The sequence below is a fragment of the Macrotis lagotis genome, chromosome 1 (assembly GCF_037893015.1).
Source record: "Macrotis lagotis isolate mMagLag1 chromosome 1, bilby.v1.9.chrom.fasta, whole genome shotgun sequence".
Lineage (NCBI taxonomy): Eukaryota > Metazoa > Chordata > Mammalia > Peramelemorphia > Peramelidae > Macrotis > Macrotis lagotis.
In genome coordinates, this window is record NC_133658.1 from 735,984,105 (window position 1) to 736,003,313 (window position 19,209).

Sequence of the window (19,209 nt, forward strand, 5' to 3'; positions counted from 1 at the left end):
TGCAGGTGGGCACCTGCTCTGTGACTCCTCGAGGTTAACAGCTTGCCCAAGGTCTTAGGATCAGCTTGAATCTGAAACAGGATTGGAACACAGGCCATCCTGACTCCAGGGCTCTCCATCCACCATCATGAATTTCCAACAGCGGTGGTGATGATAAAAATTTGAATGTATTTTCTCCTTTATCCTGAACTCAAGTCTTCCACTACTTACCCTAGTTCTTTTACACTGCTCACTATTTTCTCCTTTATTTCCATGGCACTTCACCCAATTCTCTTTCTCTTCCTTTTTATAACAAGCACACAATCTTTCTCCATTGCTCTTCCATTCTAGTCTAGACAGTTCCCCTCTGTTGCCCCCACTGCTGTCTTCCAGATTTTCCCATTATATTGTGCTCCATTCTCCTTTTTAATTAAGCACTGCTAAACTGTTCTCTTCTCTGTTCTATCTTCGTTCTCTCCCCTTCCCTCTCAGGAATATTGTTGTTGTCCCTATGACAACTCTTACCAGTCTTAATACCTATTCTTCTTACATCTTTCTGGAACTACCCCCCATAAAAAGTATTTGCATTTTCAACAGATTTCCTATTTACTGCCTTTGACATCCTTCCCTCCTGCCTCTAGTTTAACTGCTCTTTGGTCCTGCTTACATAGACCCTGTTTCCTCCTTCACCTCAATTACCCCTTCCCAAACCCACCCACCCCCAGTTCCTTTCATCTTTTTTTTGCTTACTCCTCCTATGTATTCCTTTACACTGCTCAGCCTGTTGCTTTATCCTAAACCACACCTTATTTCAATATTTTCTCTCCTGTTTTTTTTTCTTCTACTTTCCTTCTCTCTGTCCTCTCCCATGTATCCTAGATTCCTGGCTCTCGAAAACCCTTTCCAGTCAGTCACCTATTTTCCTCCGGATATCTATTTAAGGATTTTGGTTAATGCTGTTTAAAACAGAAAGCATTGAAGAAAAAAAAAGAATTTCAGGGGATTTATTTGCAATTAATCTAGTGGTGTGGCCATCAGACCCTCTACTGTGCCCCACCAGCTTTTTTTTTTTGTATTTTAATGCACTATCTTCCTTCCATAGTCAAGAATTGTTTAAGTTGGGAGAGCTAAAATTCAGCTTTCCACTCCCTCCCCTGCCAAAAGATTACTTGTTTACCACAGTTTTAACTAATCAGAAATTTGCCCTCATCTTGGAGTTTTCTTAATTGAAATCTCTGAGATCCCAACTTCCACTGGGATTTCTGGGAGATAATATGCATTAAGCCTTTTCCTGGGAGTGGGGAAATCCTAATGCCTGGTATCTCCAGAAAGCCCCAGGGGGCACAGACTAAACTGACTGTCAATTAATCAAACTTTTCAGTTATCTGCTGCTCCCTCAAGGACTATATTGCCCCTTCTGGCCGTAGGAAACAAAAGAGAGAGACCTCCCTGTTATTGGCCTTTACTAGATTAGAGAGTCTCAGGAGGAACTGGCTGTGGTAACTGTGTAGAGAATTTACAGCTTCTGAGAGGCAGCCTGGGACAGTGGACTGAGAACTTGCTTCAGGGACTGGGGGCCCTGAGTTTAAATCCTGTTTCCCATACATATAGGCTGGGTAACCAAAGCAAGTTACTTAAACTCTCAGTGGTGCCCCAAGGAACTCAGAGATTTTGCTACTAAGTCTTTGCTGGTCAGCACTGGTAGAGGAATGGATTGTGAATAGAGTTGTGGACCCAAGACAGGAAAATCCAGAGTTGAAATCCTGCTCAGACACTGTCTTCTGTGGTCCTCAGTAGGTCATTTAGTCCTGTTTGTCTGTTTCCTTCTCTGTAAAACTATGGCAAACCATTCCAGTATCTTTGACAAGAAAAACCCAAGTGGGATTGAGAAGAATTTGACATGACTAAACAACAACTTTGAAGGGATTTTCTTCAAAGGGAATTTTCTATATTGAAATCATAGGTGAGCTTAGAAACTGGTGGCTTAATGCTTTGTTTTGGAAAATACTTAGCTTTTTCTATTAAACTCCAATAATTAGGTGACATATGATTTCCATTTTGTTCTAAATGACTACTAGGGCCTCAATAGCCCTGACTTTGGACAACAATACCAATAATAATAGCTAGTTTTTATAAGCATTTTAGGTTTTGGAAAGCATTTCACACATCATTTAATTCTCACAATCATTCATTTGACTTGGATATTCATAAAAACGAATAAACATTAAGCATATAGATTAAAGATCTTCTAGTACATTTCCTGCTCTGTCACAACCTTAGAGTATTGACAGTTCACTTAGGTTTTGTGTCTCAGAAGATGCTTCAGAATCTTTGGCAGTAATGAAACAGAATGAAAAACAAATGAATTCTGTACCTATCTGAATTGACAAACTGATGCAGAGGAGAAATGAGGAAGACCTCAGTTCAGATACTACCTTTTAGATGCTTACTAGCTGTGTGACCTTGAGTGTAAGTCATTAACGTTTCAGTTTCCTTTTCTCTGTTAAATTTGAATCATAACATCTATTTCTAGGGTTATTTTAAGAATCAAATGAGATAATATTAGTAAACCTGTATTCAAACTTTAAGGCCCTATAAGAATACTATTTATTACTGTGGAAGAACATGAATGCTCTTTCCACTAGTCAACATTGTCCCTTTTCCTTTCTTTGGATTCTGCATTTCTCCTCTGGTAAATTGGACTAGATTAAAGTTTTCTGCATTTCTCCTCTGGTAAATTGGACTAGATTAAAGTTTTCTCCTTTTTTTCCATTTTATTTTTTTCCAATTACATGTAAAGATAGTTTTCAATATTCATTTTATGTAATATTTTGGGTTCCACATTTTTCTTCCTTCCGCTCTTCCCCATGATAGTATGCAATCTGATATATATTTTATATATATATATATATATATATATATATATACACACACACAATCATGTTAGCTATATTTCCATATTAGTCATATTGTGAAAGAAGAATCAGAACAAAAAGGGAGAAAGAAAAAGGAAAAATAAATTTAAAAAAAGTAAAAATAGCATGCTTTGGCCTGCATTCAGACTCCATAGTTCTTTCTCTATATGTGATTGATAACACAAGTCTTTTGAAATTGTCTCTGGTTACTTTTTTTTCTGACAAGAACTAATTCTATTATAGATGATATTCACAGTTTTGTTGCTTTGCAGTGTTTAAAGTTCTCTTTCCATTTTGACATCCAAGGACTCTTAAAAACCCAAGTCAGAGAAACTCTTTTCCTTTAATCTGGGCTTCTGTAAAATTCTAACTGGGAAGTTATAGATAACCTTACCTTGAAGCTAGACAGGCCCCATGTATAGATGGTAAAGTGAATTAGTACAGTGTAGAAACTGGAGAGCACTAGACTTGTAGACAGGACATTCATATACTAGTCCCAGTATTTACTACTTATTTACTTGGACAGAGTATTGATTAATTTGAGCCATCTGCAAAATGACAATAATACACTACTATACACCATACTACACAGTAGGTTTGTTTTGAAGGTGTTCTGTAGACTTGTGTTTTGAAAATGATGATGATCAAGTAAATGTGGCACACCTGCTGTAATTTGAAGTGTTATAAGATCTTAAACCCTCCCCCCCATTCTTTCCCACTCATCTAACTGCATCAAAATCCACTCTTATTTATGGTTAATATGTATATTTTTTTTGTAGGAAGAGTTAGCCTCTCTCATGAATTCATCAGTACTATTAACATATTGATTCAGCTGACTTTCTCCTGAGAGCTAGTTGTCTTCATTCACTAATAATCTATTGGGTTCTACTATGTGCAGGTAGGAACTTACAGAGAAACAGTTAGCAAGTCCAGTATGTAAATACCAAAATGAGACAGTTCCTGCCTACAAAGAGCCTCACATTCTAGGGAGGCATATATACTTGGATAAATGCTTACAGAATATATGCCCAATAAATAATATTGACTTGAGTCATTAAGGCCTCCTGTTTAAAATCCCTAGCTTTCTTTAGGGCTCAGCTCAACAGGCAGACTTGATGGTCATAGTGTGGAGGGGAAGGGATGGGTAAGGAAATGATATGAACAAAGGTCCAAGTGGTAAAGCACTGGTTGCCATTGGAAGTTTTTGATGTGAGAAACCTCAAGTCACTTTGAGAGGAGAAGGTCCTGAGAACACAAATTAGGCAGTATTTTGATATTGTGTGTAAAGTGACAGTTTCAGAGGGTTGGGTAGGGAGATGCTTTCAGAGAAGGAAACAGAAGGTGAGGGGGGGGGGAGGGTATTAAAGTAGTGCATATTATCAGGTGATAACATTATATATTCCCTAATTTACTCACCTTAATCCTGAAACTAGGGGACAATTTGGGAAAAGGCATGTTGTAAAGAAAAGTCAATAGTCATGCTTTTAAATAATTTAATTGATTTAAAAATATTTTATTTGTTTTTCCAACTACATGTAATGGTAACTTTTACCAATCATTTTTTCTGCAGAATTTTGAGTTTTACATTTTTCTTCCCCCCTCCCCCATGCTTCCAACAGAAAGCAATCTGATATAGGCTTTACATTCATAACCATGCTAAACAATGGATTCATATTATGTTGTGAGAGAAGAATCAAATCCAAATAGGAGAAAGGAAACAGGAGAGAAAAAAAATGACTTAATACATAAAACTTAAAAATTGAAGATAAACTTTGATCTTCATTTAAGCTCCACAGTTCCTTCTCTGGATATGGATGGCATTTTCCATCGTAAGACTTTTAAAAATTGTCTTTGATTGTTGTACTGCTGAAATGAATAAGTCCATCATGGTTGATCATCATCTCATGTTTGTTAGTATGTATAATGTTCTTCTGGTTCTGCTCAATTCACTCTGCAATTCACGAAAGTCTTTCCAGGCTTTTCTGTAATCCTGTCCCTCTTGATTTCTTATAGAATAATGTTGATATTTTTTGCATTGCCTAATTTTTCACTTTCTCCCTTCCTCCACACCTCTTGGAGAGTCATCTCTTAGAACAAAGATTTTAAGGGACAAAAAAAAAAAGAAAGAAAATTAGCCCAATAACTACATTGAAAAAATATGACATTCTATGTAGCATTTCCTATCTGTGGATCCTCCCCCCTTTTGCAAAGGAGGGGAGGGAGGTGTCTTTGCATAACTTATCTTTGGGGCAAAGCTTTCCATTAGCATTTTTAAATACCTACTATGTGCCAGAATCTGTGATAGATATTGAAAAAGCTAAATACAAAGGATGAAATAATCCTAATTATAAGGAATTTATTATTCTGTTGAGGAAGACAAGTATATAAATATATGCAGAATAAATATGAGATAAAATAAAGTACAACATAGTATGGGAGGAAGGGCACTAGCAGTTGTGGAATGGTTTCCTATAGAAGGTAGTGCTTGAACTGTGTTTTGAAAGAAGACAAGGATTCTGACATGGAGATAAGGAAGAAATTCATACCACTCATAAGTGGTGGACAGAACAAAGACATGAAATCTCAAAATGGAATGTTGTGTGTTAGAAAAAGAGAGAATACTAGTTTGACTGGATCTCAGAGTGTAGGAGAGAGAATAATATCTAATGAGGCTAAAAGATAAACTGTGACAGTCTTTAAAAGGTAAATAGAAGAGTTTATATTTTGCCCTAGATATAATAATCATTTGAGCTTGTTGAATAGAGATGACATGATCATATTTATGATTAAGGAAAATCATATTGATATCAGTGTAGGATATGGACTTGCCTGGAAAGAGATTTGAAGCAGAGGCCAATTAGGAGGCCAGTTGCAATAATCTAGATTAGAGGTGATGACCTCCTGAAGCAGCTATATAAGTAGGGAGAAGAAGATGAATACAAGAGATATTGTAGAGGTAAAAATGAAAATATTTGACATTTGATGGATGGGATGGATTGGGATGGGTTGAAAGTGAGGGAGAAGGGGCAACTAGATGGCATAGTGGAGAGAATACCAGTCCTGGAGTCAGAAGGACCTGAGTTCAAATTTGGCCAGATACTTATTACCTAGCTGTGTGACCTTCCTTGGGCAAGTCACTTAACTCCATTGACTTGCAAAAACAACCCCCCCCCCCCAAAAAAAAAAAGTGAGTGAGAAGTAATAGATACCTTTTACCTGGGTCCAATGGAAAGGCATGAGGAGGTCCAGAAAATCTGAAGTTAATGAATTGTAGAGTCCCAGTTCTGGTCTCCCTTATTCTTTCCCAGCAGAGTTTTGGAGGGGTGGCAGGCAAGAATTATAAAGGAGACAAGTACTCCATCAAGATCTCCAAGTGCTCCATTTATTCACCAAAACACCAGTGCCTAAATATACCTTTCCAGTCTCTAATTCACTCCCACTCCCTTAGCATTTAGTAAGATAAGACTCTGGTGTTCAAGGACACCAGGTGAAGATAATTCACAATGCTCCCATACACAACAGTTCCTAACAATAAACCAGAATTTAAAAGACCCAAGTTCTCATCCTGGTTCTTTTATTGAATATCCGTGTTGGTCAGTCAGTCAACAAGCATTTATTATGTTCTCACTGTTGGTCAGGTATGATGATTAGTGTTGGGATTATAAAGAAAGACAGAAAACTCAAGAAACTTACATTCTAATTGAGGTGTATTGTAGTAATTCATTGATTTTTAGAATCAGGAAATTTAGATTCTGTTTCTGACTTTTCTTCTTTTTACCTGTAAGACTGGGCAAATTATTTAACCTGTTCAAATCTCAATTTCTTTGGCTGTAAAATGGGAATTGTGTGATCTCTGAAATATTTTTTGTTTTGTTTATTGTTTTAATTTGAGCATTATTTTATTCTATGATTTTATTTTGTACATCAGAGGGAGTGTGAGAATCCTTCCATTTTAGGATTTATAGAGGGGATTCTTGTTTAGTTGCAAATTGAAGTAGATGACCTCTCAACTTCTAATTCTGGATTCTGTGAATTCCATTGTTTCTTACTTTAATAATTTACATAATGGTCTTAATTACAGCTAATAGTCCTTCCAGGATGTGTTCCCTTGTCTGTAAATGAGTACACATTGAATTTGTACTGTAACTGCTTGTAGAACTGTGGTGTTTCTGTAGTGCTTTGTTTTTTCCTCAGGACTAAAGGATGTAGCTTTAAAAGAGGGTTACCATGACCTGGTACATGCTGAGTTTATACTAGAAATCCTTAGCTGTATTACATTGTTTGATGCTGTCCTATGGGCATCTTAAAAATCAACATGTCTTTCCAGTCATTTCTATACTGTTGAACTGACTGGGTTTTGGACCTGTTGATAATCCCATATTGAAACATAGTAATGAGTTCAATATTGTCTTAGAGTTTAGAGAGCATGTAAAACATACAATAATCAGAATATGGTCAACACCCATACTCTCAAACATTGCAATATTTTAGCATAAAACACAAATCTTAAAATTAAAATAGATAATGGTAATCTGATCTGGCAATCTATCTCCTTGTGGTCAGAAAATCTCTTCTTGAATCATTGTGTCCTTGAAAATTTATTTTCTAGAATATACACTTACTCTTGAATTTAGAAACAAGGTTTGTTTCAAGTAACCGATAAATTCTTCCAGAATCTAAATATCATTAAACCTTTTTTCCCAGTTTTTCTTTTTAAGAATTTTTTTATTAATAGAAAAATCTTTATGTACTTTGTCTTATTTCAGAAGTAGTTAGCTTCTAATAACATAGTTTTGTACATTTAGAATAGGTGATTTTGTTTGTGTGAATAATCCCTCTGTTGATGCAGATCATAACCCTTTTGTCACTTAGTAGATGGTCTGCTTTTGCTGTGACCAAAAGCAAAAACCAAGATGTTTCATTATTTTATGATGAGTCTTATGATGAGCTTCTCTTTGTTGACATTGTCATGGATTTAGAGGTAGAAGTGAATTAAGAAGTCTCCTGGTTTGATTGGGCTCTTACAAATGAGGAAGCTAAAGTTTAGAAAATTTAAGTGTTTTGGGCAAGGTTGCACGACTATTAATGGCAGAACTGAGTTCTGAACTCAGGAACATCTAACACTCTGTCCACTATGCTACAGAAATAATCTCCTGAAATTCAGATAGGCTGGACTTTTGGACAGTAGACCTTGCTGACCTTATTCTTGAACTTATTTCCAGGTCTTCAGACCCTGCCAAACCTTTTCTTTGCTTTTGACAGTCTTCAGAGATTCTAGGGCCACTTCTGTGCATTAGAGACACCAGAGGAGGAATATGATGTAAGATCTAATAAAGTATTTGAAGAAAATTGACCAAATTCACATTTAAACTGTTTTAGCCCAACAGAAACTCAAATGCCCTTTAACAATGGTTCAGAATAATATTCATACTTGGGTTATTGAAATTCATTGAAAGTGGGGTTGTGTTTGTAGGGGTTGTGTATTTGTAGGAATATAGACCCTTTTTATTTTCAAAAACCCTGGGGGAAATAACAATGTCAATTATTTGATTTGTAGATTTCATATTTTCTTTTCTAAGAGTTAGACTTTATGATCAAATTAATTGTACACCTAGTTTTTTTAATGAGATATATGTTTAATTAATAGAATTATTTTTCACCATTTCATGATACAGGAAAACATGAAAAATAATTAATTTTTCACTATCTGATTATCTCTAGTACATTTAAATATACATTGAAAGCATGTAAGAATGAACAAAGTGTATTTATTTTGCCTCCTAGTTACTAAACTTAACTGTACCATTAGGAATCCTTTTGTATCTCTGGCATACAAGTAGCTAGTATTATCATAAAGACTGGCTGCCATTGTATCGCCTTACCACCATTACTCATGTTACCCATGGGAGGGTATAAACTGAATAGGATTAGAAATACAGCCATTCAAAGGAATTGTTCGTGCTCAAATGTTCCATGAATATTTCTGAAATAACATCCCTTCCTTGAAGGAAAAGAGAAAATGGTCACATTAATGCTTGTAGCTTCAAAAATTCTGAATCCATTTACGTTTCACAAGTAGAAAAAATGTTTTTAAAATGGGAAAAGCTATTTTATTCTGAAAGGAATCAATTAATTTAAAGAGTAGATTGGAATGCTATGTTGCATGATCTTTAGAGCCTTCAGGGACTAAATTTAATTTTTGATTTTCCCAGACTTAATCTGTGATCCTCATATTTATGTTATTTCTTTTTTATCATTTAAAAAGTTTAACTTTAACATCACAGATTCCCTTTCAATCTTTTTAATATATCCCACCATTTATAATAGAGGACTTACTCCTCTCATCTTTTTCTTTGGAGGTTCTCAGGTTTGTGGGCTGCATTTCTCTGGTAAGGAAGAAAGAAATCAACACCTAGAAAGAACCTTCTGTGTCTTCACACTGGCTGTCACTAATCTTGGAATGATTTTTTTCCCCCTCACCTCACCTCCTTTTGAACCCTGAGGTTTCTGTCAAGATTTAGGAAAGTAATCATCTTCTATATGATGTCTTTCCTGATCACCTTCTCCAGGTTAGAACCTTAACTTCCCCTTCCCATTTATTATCCATATATTGTGTATCTGTGTTCAAGTTGTCTCCCCCATTACAATGTAGAATGTAAGCTTCTGGAGTGAAGGGACCATGTCATTTTTTGTCTTTGTAAGCTACAGTGCTTAACATGTCTGGCACATAGCAAGCACTCAATATATATTAATTGATTGATTTGTAGGTTTATGATGAAAGAGGATATCATGCTCCATTTATAAAATCTACCAGTTTCACTTGAAAAGTAAGTGCTAACTTGGTGGTACACTGGATAAAGCACTGGCCCTGGAGTCAGGAGAACCTGAGTTCAAATGTGGCCTCTGACTCTGAATAATTACCCAATTCTGTGATCTTGGACAAGTCACTTAACCCTATTGCCTTCCAAATGCAGAGAGAGAGAGAGAGAGAGAGAGAGAGAGAGAGAGAGAGAGAGAAGTAAGTGCTAGTCAAAAATAATATACCTTGAAAGCATACTCTTCAGAAAAATACTTTATGCCTTTTAATGGCAGATAAGAGACAGGAAGACCTACATCTTTATTATAATAACTAGCATTTACATAGTATTTTAAAGTTTGCAAAGTGCTTTATACATATTATCTCATTTTATTCTAACAACAACCCTTGGAGGTAGATAGTTTTAGCCCCATTTTACAGATGAGGAAAATGAAGTAGTTGACAATTAAGTGACTTGCCCAGGGTTACATAGCTAATGCTAAATCTTCTAGTCTCCTGAAGTACTCATATTTCCCAAGGCAATAAAACCCTGCAGAATGAAGTATCCAAGGTGATGGATTCCTGCTCTATTGCCATATGATTATAAGCCACACACATATATTTCATATCTCTCTTTAGAATCAAGGATACAAAATTTGTTGCTTAGAAAATGCCTTTATATGTGTGGGGAGAGTATTTAGCAAACATTTGATGAACACCTACCTACATGTCTTAGGTGCTGATTTGAATATCTTCCTCTAAATAGTAGCAGCCAAAAGTCAGTTTTTCTTAATCTGTAAAGTAACCCTTACAGTTCTTTTCCCCACTGCTTGTCAACCTATTTGAACTGTACATGCCTTTGGGGCAACCACAATTTCATTTTTGTCTCTTTCTCCAGTGCTTGGAACAAAATAAACAATGCTTGTTGAATTTCATCAGCTGACAGCAACAATGATAATTCTGACATAAAGGAGACAGACTAGAAACTCTAATACTCCATCTTTTTAGTTCATGATGATGCTGACAGAGGGGCAGGTGAGGGGTACCATAACAAGATGACCACCTTTTTGGTGACTGAATAAAGTCACCAAAGACAAGATAGAATAGCTTTGTTTGTTATAAGTCTTTACAACTAACCAACCCTCTTTCTTTTTCATTTGCTTCTGGAATTAGAAATCTGCAGGAAAGAGGAAGAAGTTTTATTGGAACACAGAGAAAGAAACAAGTTTTTTAGACTTTCCTGAAAAGTTGTTTTGCAGAAATTTTAAGAGCTATCAAATGGCAAGTCTTATCCCTCCACATAGTGCCCCTCTGTTGCTGAGGGAGTATTTTAAAGAAAATTTTATGCTAAGTAGATTGCTTTCTGAAAGGAAGATAGAGGGTATCTGTGCAGATCAGCTTGGGGAAAAGAGGACATTGTGCAAACAAGACCTGATCCAGCAAGAGAGTTCCTGGGCCCTTGTAATGCTAAATGGGGAACAACTGTATCTCTCTGGTTTTACTTCCATGTCAAGCAAAAGGATTTGGGAAACACTTTTAATCATTGTTAAGTGTGGATAAAAGAAATCCCTTAAACCCAGAGCTCACTGTTTCCCCTAAACAGAAGAGTGTAGTTTTTGTTTAATTGCTGAAGGAGATGAGATGCTTAAGTAGTTTAGCAGTGGATTTTGCAGAAAGCTTCATGACTATGTGACCAATTATAAACATGGGGGTGGGGCGGATTCAGTCTTTCCCTTCATTATATGAACTGATGACTGGATTCTGAATGAAATTATCAAAAAGCATAGTTCTTTTTAAATATTATATTTTTAAGATTCTGAACTTAATAAGCACCAAATAAAATGAACAATGCCATATATATATAGTAGAACAACAAGAAAGAGGATTGTGCATGAAACAGTGAATATCTTATATAAGCTTGTTTTTCTTTTAAAATATAGAATAAATTCAATAGGTAACAAAGCTGTTCTTATGGACCTGTACTTCTTTCTGACATTCCTTTTCTTCTCAGCTCTGTATTTTTTTGTTGTTGGGTTTTTTTTTTTTGGCAAGGCAATGGGGTTAAGTGACTTGCCCAAGACCACACAGCTAGGTAATTATTAAGTGTCTGAGGTTAGATTTGAACTCAGGTCTTCCTGACTCCAGGGCTAGTGTTGTAGCCACTGGCGCTACCTAGCCACCCCAGCTCTGTAGTTTTTTTAAAAAAAGTTCCGATTACCTTCTTTTCATTTTCTTCATTTTTAAATGACTAGCCATTCCTCCCAAATTAAAACAAAAGAAAGACAAAATTGACAAATATACCTAGTCAAACAAACAGATAGGGTTAGCCAGATGGTTCAATGAATAGAGTAGGGGCCTAGAGTCTGAAAGTCCTTAGTTTAAACTCAATCTCAGACACTAAGTAGCTAAGCTATCCTGGGCAATTTACTTAACCCTGTTTGCCTCAGTTTTCTCCTCTGTAAAATGATCTGGAAAAGGAAATGGCAAACTACTCCAGTGTCTTTGCCAAGAAAATCTCAAAATGGGGTCTCAAAGAGTTGGACAGGATTGAAATGACTAAACAACACCAAATCAAGCAAAACAAATTCCATAGACTTGGTAATGTTTTACTATGTATTTTTAGCCTATCGCCTCTCTGTGAGGTTAATGACATAGTTGTTCTTCAGATCTCTGTAATTGCGATTGATACTTGCATTGATCTAAATCTTGAAGCATATTTCAAATGATTGTTTCCATTAATTTTAGATATTTCTAGGTGGTACCAAATTTTCAATGCACCCACAGCTTGACAAAACTTAAGGTAAGAATAATGTCTTACCCTCATCAGCTTCCTTGATGGTTTTAATCTCCTGCCTGTGGCACTATGGAACATAAAAGGCATTTATGTAATCATTACCAGTAGAGTTAAAGACAGGTTTTATAAAACAAGGAAAATGTCTTTAGATTTCAAGGTTCTAGACCCATCTTTAAAGTTAACTAGCTATATGATCTCTGACAAATCACTCCTTCTTGAGCCTCTATCTTCTCATTGTAAAATGATAGCATTGGACAAAGTAATCCCTTAAAGTCTTTACATTCTGACATTCTATGTTTAAAAAAAAATGTATAAACCAACTTTGTAATTGCCACAGTTTTGAAACTGCAGCAGCAACTTCTACTTCTCTGCCTGAGAAGGGGAGAGGTGACTGAGGATAGATAGGCTTTAAGCTGAACTTCATCATACGTTGTTTTGTAACACATAATAAGATCCATCTCCTAGGTTTTGCTGGCAGCATGGCAGCCTTAACCACAGGAGGGTTATAAAGATGAAGTACAAAGAGTACTTTGCTGGAAAAGGTGCAAAATGCTGATAATTATAAACAGCCCATGGATGCTCACTGTAGGGAAGGCAATCTCTTGTGGAAGTCAGACATCCTGGCTTCTCTCCCTGACTCCCCCCCCCCCCCAAGGGGGAAGGGGGAAGGGGGGAGGCAGTTGAGCAAAACTAACTAAACAAATCAACCAATTTTGACATTATATGTAATGTTCTATACCCATCTTCCCACTGTCTGCAAAAAGGGGAGAACATATCAGGTTATCTCCTCTTTGGGACCTAGTTTGGTCATTATAATTTTGTTGCATTCATTTTTCATTCTTTTGTTTTTCTTAGTTCTGATTACTTTGCCACGACTGATATGAAAAGCTATTGAAAAGATATGAAGCACTAGGGAGATGAGGGATGTGCATATGGGCATACTGTTTTCATTGACTGATGCACTATTAATAAAAGGATAAACAGAGGACATGAAAAATATCAAGAGGCCTTAGTCAACCAATAAGAGAGGAGGGGTTAGAAGTTTACTGTAGTAAGGGATTGCATTTATGAAGAGGCTTGACTTTCTTTTTAGACCTAGAAAAAGAAGAAAAGGAATTTTTTTAACCTCACAAACAATGGAGAGATCCACTGAAACACGAGTCTGTCCAATGTAGGGGGAAAAGCTAGTTTAATATTGTCTAAATGGTTTTTCTTTTAATTGTTGGTTGTTTAATGTACTAATTAATCTGGTTTATAGAGTAAATAATTATTCCAGGATGATAAGTTTAATTAGACCCAAAGCATAGTAATGGGTCATTAATGAAAAGTATCTAGATTATGTGATGTTTATTTGCTTTAAAGCACAACTTCATTTTCTCTGACTAAAAGTAGAAATGCTTTAAAAATGATTACTACAGGTCTTGATAATGAAAACTTTTGTTGTCATTGTTGTTGAGTTGTGTCGACTTTTCATGATCTCATTTTAGAATTTTCTTGGCAAAGATAGTGGAGAAGTTTGCCATTTCCTTCTTCATATCATTTTACAGAGAAGGAAAATGAGGCAAATAGGGTTAAATGACTAGCCCTAGGTCACTTAGCTAGTAAGCATCTGAAGCCATATTTAAACTTGGGAGGATGAGTCTTCTTGACGGCTCTCTATCCTCTGTGTCAATTAACTGCCCATTCATAAACACACAATCTTAATTTCTAAATACTTGAAAATATTTGCTGGAATGCTATTATTTCTTAGGACCCTATGATGGGTTCATTTCGTTTTCTAAATTCAGTTTTCACAAAAGTAGAAATCAAAAAGGAAGTTGTGTAGTCCTTATTTCCTTATCCACTGTATAAAATCACAACCTCAAAGACAGATCTTTGAGGAGGTGACTAACATTGCTGTTAAGGGATAATCCTATTTTCTCTAAATTGCAGTTTTATCAGTGTGCTTAAAAATTGATGTAAAAAATAGATTTAAACATAATTAACTAGTAACGTGTATTTCTTAAAGGGAAACATACATGTGGGAGTCATGTTGAAATTAAAACCATGGTGATCAAGAGTCAATAATGAAGAGACTTTATTTTTACTTTTCAAAAAAGAATACCAGCATTACTCATATTTATCTGGTCTTAACTGATACAATATTAGAAAGATAATATTATAGTAGGAAGTGTGCTATGTTTTTCAGGTTTAAATGCTTTCTCTTCCACATCATACTTATCTGACATTGGGCAGATCCTAAATTCTCTCAGCCTACTTCATTAGTCAAAAGGAGAGGTAGGAACTGCAGTAGCCAACCTCAGTGGTTACTTCCAATTCTAAATCCTGTGTCTCTGGATCACAGAACCCAGTATACCCATAAAGAGTGCTGCAAGTCAGGGTTGCCATATAAAGTACATGTTAATTTGTTGCTTCAGTATCTCTCCATGACATCACTGTTTCCCTTTGATATCTTTTCTTCAGATCACACAAACATGTTATTTTCCCAGGAAACCCAGTTTGGTTGATTAATTTGAACTAAAGAAGTCCAAGGACAGTTTAAGCATACTGGACACTGGCTCAATTCCCAAATATGACTCTCAACCAAATCTGCTCACTTCACTGTTGTTTAACTTTAATATTTTGCTTGGAAGTTGCATTCTTTTAGCAGATTTCATCTGTGTTAAACAAGTACATATTTTTGTCTGTCATGTACAGATGCTAAGCCCAAGTTATGTTCAAGATAGTCCTTTGTCCCACCAACAAAGAGCATATCTATTATATGTCTTACTCACCATTCACTTCTGCTGTCTCCAGTTAGGTAGGATTGGATTTCAATGCCTTTAAATGTCATTTTGCTTTTCTGAATTCTTGAAGTACCTCCAGCCCTTGGCATATGTGATTGGCACATAATGACTGCCTCATGAATGCTTGCCATCTTGACTTGACTCTAAGTAGGTTTCTTTCATTTTGCTATTTGAACCTCAGTTATTTTTATTGGAAATTTTTAGAATAGTTCTTAGGTCCCATATTTCCAAAGGACTGCTTGATCCTTGTTCCACTTCTGGAACCTAAAAATGAACATTTAGTGAATTTGTCAAATCTATCTTTTTATCCTAACCCAGTGTCTTCCAATGGGAGTCATTTATGTAATGTTTGATAAATAACACTCAGAATTTTCTGATGTGCCTATTTTGTGCCAGACACTGTGATCAATGTTTTAAAAATACTATTTCCTTATAATTTTCATAACAACTCTCAGAGATAGCTTCATTTATCATTCTTATTTTTGTAATTGAGGAAACTAAGGCAAACAAAAGTTTAAGTAATTTATTAAAATAACAATGTATATGCCTAATTATTGCTAAAAAAATGCTAAACATCATCTGAACCCTCAAAGAGTTGTAATCTTTTTGCAGTAGAGGATCTTGCCTCAATGTAGATGGCTACTGACTGATTGAGGTTGGGTGGCTGTTGCCATTTTTTTTCTTTTTTGGTTTTTACAAGGCAGTGGGGTTAAGTGACTTGCCCAAGGTCACACAGCTAGGTAATCTTTATATGTCTGAGGTTGGATTTGAATTTAGGTCCTCCTGACTACCCACTGAACCACCTATCTGCTTGGGTGTTGCCTTTTCTTAAAGGAGAACAACAATGAAGTTTGCCCATTTGATTAACTTTTCTTTTTACTTGCTCCTTTAGGAGGCCATTGTAAGGTAATTAATTGGAATTTCAGTATTTTTGGGGGGGGTGGAGTGGGGAGGGAAGGACAATTCTTATCTGGGAAGTCAGAATACACACTTTTAATCCACATTTGTGGATTAAAGTTGCATCTTACTTGGAGTCCAAAAACAATAATGGTAACCTTAAAGATCTTTGATCATAGGGGTGGCTAGCTGGCATAGTATGAACACATGCTGTTAGAAAAATGATGCAGGGTTACTGTAAATCTTCAATTTGTAAAAACCATGATATCTGTGAAGAATAAAACAAATCACAATAAAATGAGGTTCACCTATATTCCTCATTAAAATTTTTTCATTTTTCAGCCAAAAACAGGTGTCTAATTGCCCTTACTTTCGCAAACTGCAAGATAAAGCATATGTTTTTAGAGGACAGTATTAAACCAATGTCCTTTACAAGGCAAGGCAGCATGCATTATTAAGAGTTTACCAAACCATGCTAAGTCTTGGTGTATAAGTACAAATACTAAAGCACCAGCCCTGGAGTCAGAAGTACTTGGGTTCAAATCCGGTCTCAGACACTTAATAATTGCCTAGCTGTATGACCTTGGGCAATCCACTTAACCCCATTTGCTTTGCAAAAACCTAAAAAAAAAATGCATAGACCATGACCTCGAAGAGCTCATATTGTAATGGGAGAAAACTGCTCACAAAAAAAGAGCTTAAAAAAGGATTAGGAGAAAGTCAGGAGGGGAATGGAGTTGTAGTGCAGAAAAGGAGAAACAGCCAGGATGGGAATGAAAGTTGGCTTGCCAGGTTCTCTCCCCAAAATCAAGAGGCTTATGGAGTAATTCACCAAAGGATGAAGGGCGGACTTTGACTGCTCCTTTATGATTTTCCTTGTATGTGTTGGAGCTATTGCCTTTATCTGTCTTGTCACTAACTGAGGCCAAAGCTCAGCAGCTCACTTCTATTTTATACTGCTGGAAAAGAAGTCTAAGCAAAGCATTAACCATGTTGGGATGACTCTGGACAAGTCACTTAATACTGTTTGACTCCATTTCCTCATCTGTAAACTGAGAAGGTAAATGCAAATTATTCCAGTATCCAACAAAACTATAAAAAGGATCACAAAGAGTTGGACACAACTGAAATGACTGAACAGCAGAACAACAATTGGGATGTCTTCTCTCAGACATTTATTTAACTCAGGCTCCAATTTTTTCCTCTTCAGGCTTGGATCAAGCTCTGATTCTTGTGTGTACTTCTCAATGCCATTGAACATACATGGAGTTTACTTTGAATGATTTGTTCTACACAGAGGGCCAACAAGCTTTGCAGATAACTTCCATAGAGTCAGGATGACCTCTGAAACATTGGTAAACCGCTTAACATTTTGGTGTCCCATGCAACATGTTAAGACCATCAGTTGCAGAGCATATACACATCTATTTGGGCAGAGGACTTTCCTCACTTGTTATTATCTACAGAAGGGAAATCATAGGTACAGTTTTAAAAACTAAGCTAAACAAAAAACCAGTATTCTGACATAATGGTCTCTAGTCATTTCATATTTGTTGACTGCCTTTTCAAGTGGACTGTATAACTCTCCTTGAGGGCCAACTCTCATATCTCTGTTCCCTAACCACACCTGGGGTATTGTAACCACAAAATCATCAGAATTGGTTTTTTACTCTATTAGCTAATTGTATTTCATAGAATAATAAAAGTGAAAGAGATTTTTAAAGCTCATAGATTTCAAACTTCTTCCCATACCTTGTCTTAGAATCTATAGTCCTTCCTACTTCATTTTATAAATGAGAAAACTGAGGTTCAGAGAGATAAATGGCTCAAAGTCACACAAGTAAAACCAGATGCTCTAGTTCCAAACCAGAGTTCCTTCTTTCTGTTGCCTCCCTCTCTGCAGAGACGTTTTATAGTGATTTGCTTTTGATCACACAGCTGGTTAAAGATGTAAGGGCTCCTAAAAAAATTCCTTCTCAGATTTCCTCTTTCTCTGAAAATATTTACCAGTTTTCATAAATATAAATGATGGTAAAATAATTTTTGAATTTTCCTTGTGTTGCATTATAGGATGGGTCAGTGTTGTAGCAAGAGGACTCATTCTTGAGGAATTATAAGGAGAGACTCAAGCTAGTAGACTGTTTTGGACATCCCTTGCATAAGAAATTAGAATCGAGTATCCTAACCTGTACTCTGATTCTGCTCCAATCTATCAGACTAGTTCAGTAGTGGTGTCAAATTCAAATAGAAATGGGAGCCTCTAAACCATTTTTTGTGTTTGTTTGTTTTTGATTTTGCAAGGCAGTGAAGTAAAGTGAGTTGCCCAAGGTCACACGGTTAGGGAATTATTAAGTGTCTGAGGTCAAATTTGAAGTTGGGTCCTCCTGACTGCAAGGCCAGTGCTCTATCCACTGTGCCACCTAGCTGCCCCCCTCTAAACCATTTATAAAGATCCCTGCAGGTGACATATTGACTAAGAAAATCACGTTTATATTATCTGTGTTCTATTGTATTTTTATTTTGTTAAATATTTTCTGGTCTTGGTAATCTTTAAGGGTCCTGTGGGGTTTACCATTCTATCATTATAGACATTCTTGAGGCCCTAACGTTTTGAATATTAGATTCTTCAAGGGAATTCATATTGAAGGCTTGGGTAGAAGAACTTTTTACTGTATGGAAGAGTTGCCTGGTGTATAAAATTAAATGAATACATGAACAAGCATTTAAGCACTCTATACCACTTTGGAGGGGAAGCAAATACAAAAGTAAGGTAGTTCCTGACCTCAAGGAGCTTATATTCTAATAGAGAAATGATTACAGGAACTAGGTCAGAGAAAAGAGTTTTGGCTTGGAGAGTCATAAGGAACATGAAAACCATCAAAAGTTGATTTGTAGCAATCCACTTTTCAGAAGCAATTAAATCTGATTACTGTACTTGAGCCAACAAGGAGTGGAGCAATTTGGCTTTCACATTTGTAGAGTAGGCTGTGGTTTCGTGTTGTATGACTGGGTGGAAAGATGGAAGTTTAATCTGGAGCCCAG

General features: G+C 36.1%; 1 protein-coding gene across 2 annotated transcripts in view; it reads left to right on the forward strand.

Moving 5' to 3' along the window:
• The window catches only part of SPATA13 (spermatogenesis associated 13), a 317,041-nt gene that overhangs the window by 171,951 nt on the left and 125,881 nt on the right, over positions 1-19,209 (forward strand). The gene's annotated exons all lie outside the window — the stretch shown is intronic.